Source organism: Aplysia californica, unplaced genomic scaffold, assembly GCF_000002075.1.
Source record: "Aplysia californica isolate F4 #8 unplaced genomic scaffold, AplCal3.0 scaffold01220, whole genome shotgun sequence".
In the NCBI taxonomy this organism is placed as follows: Eukaryota; Metazoa; Mollusca; class Gastropoda; order Aplysiida; family Aplysiidae; genus Aplysia; species Aplysia californica.
In genome coordinates this window covers 69,195-71,307 of record NW_004798490.1, presented here as the reverse complement: position 1 = coordinate 71,307, position 2,113 = coordinate 69,195, and positions in this window count along the sequence as shown.

The following is a 2,113-nucleotide window of genomic DNA, read 5'->3' as shown; positions in this document are numbered from 1 at the left end:
CATACTCATGCAACCCACACCACACCCTTTCTCGGAACACATGTGTACAAAGAGACACACTGGCACAAATGCTCTCCCTCGTGAATGTTCCAAGTAACCAGCATTACTAAAATGTTGGTAAAGGTTAGGGTTCTTCCTACTGAAAATAAATCCAAATCGTTTTTGTTGCACATAACGTCATGGCTTCAACCATTAGGAGTCGGTACAGGCCCGTGTTGGCCCATGGACTGACCCGAGTCCCCAGAAAAGATTTATGATTATAGATTATATGTCCACATGTATTTCTGTTCTATTGTATGGTTTGGAGACATGGAGGCTCACAGCATCAGCAGCAAGGGAACTGCAGAGCTTCATAAATGGATGTCTAAGAAGAATAGTGGGGAACAAGTGGTACGATCGAGGCACAAATGCTCAACTGTGGGAGGGAACAAGCCAAGGCCAGTAAAGGAAAACATACAGGTGAAGAAATTAAAATGGATTGGGCACACCCTGAGGAGACCCTCGACAAGCATCATCAGACAGGCTTTGACGTGGAATCCCCAAGGAAAACGTAAGAAAGGAAGACCAAAGATGAGATGGAGGAGAGCGGTACAAGCGGACCTGAGAAAGGCGGGGGCATCATGGAAACAGCTAAGAAAGGGTACACGGGACAGGCTTCGCTGGAGAAATGTTGATGGCCTATGCTCCACTGGGAGTTAAAGAGGGCAAGATGTATTTCCGTCTAGGGAGTCTTCAAAATGTAAATTAAAGCCCGTTAATATATTTTATAGATTGCCGTCTTGGTGGTATGCAAGCCTAATATGTCCTGGAATTCCGACATGCTGTAAGTTCCAGCAGTAGGCCTAAGTTTCTCCAGCTAGATGGTGGTCGATAGATGAAGATATAGGATGGGGATATAATATTATTTTGATGTTATGTATACCGTACTGATTTTACAACAATCAGTGTTTTTAAATAATGGTATTTTCTGTGGAATGATGTTTAAGTATCTTTTAAAAACAACAAATATCCCTCCTCTTCATGGACCATTTCTTGGAACAGGGGACGGACTTCTATCTCAGTGGAGTTGGGCTAGCATCAATGATTTTATCCCCGACATTCTGCGAGAAATATGACATGAAGATCAGTATTAGCAAGACCGAAGTCATGACAATTAGCAGGAGACCAGACAAAGTGAATATCAACGTCAATGGATCCCAACTTAAACAAAGCAGCGAATTCAAATACTTGGGCATTTTCACAGAAAATGGAAAATCAGATCCAGAAATACAGACTAGATGCCAGAACGCCAACGCAGTCAGCTATCAACTTGGCCCTCTCCTGAAATATCCCAATATCCCCATGAGCACCAAGGCGAATCTCATCAACGCTATTTTCCTTCCAACACTCACATACCAGTGCCATACATGGTCCCTATCTAAAGCCCTAGAGAGGAAATTGGTCACGTGCGAGATGAAATGTTTAAGAAGAGCGGTCAGCGAAACAAGAAGAGACAAAATACAAAAAAATGAATTCATAAGAGACACAGTAGAAGCAACACCAGTCCTACCACACGTTGAAAAACAACAGGTCAAGTTGTTCGGACACCTCACACGTATGCCCTCAAACCATCCAGCTCTGAGAGCATACAACATTACATATTCTGGATGGAAAGTCAGAGGAAGACCAAGGCGAAGATGAAGTGAATCTGTGGCAGACACCCTCAGAGCTAACGGGATGTCCCTCCTACAGGCCCTTGCTGCAGACAGACGCCTATGTCTCCCCGCGACATCAACGGCTACAAGCGGAAGAAAAAAGTAAAGTAAGTAAGTTCTGAACCTACGACTCCGTGAAGAATACAATATACTACATATCGGAGTAATATTCATGTAATAATTCATAACATAAAGTAAAACAATTTTTTATCAAGTGGACTGGGTGTTAGGTAAAATGACTTTAAGATTTCCCAATAATGTCAGTTAGGGCGTTAAATTCTTTGTGCCAATTATAACCAATTTATCGGGAGTAATGATGCTTCGTTACAAATTCGAATTTAAGTAACAGACCCTGCTTCCAGAGACAACAATGATATTGGTCTTTGTTTTCTTCCTTTCTCCTCGTTTTCCCCTCTTAT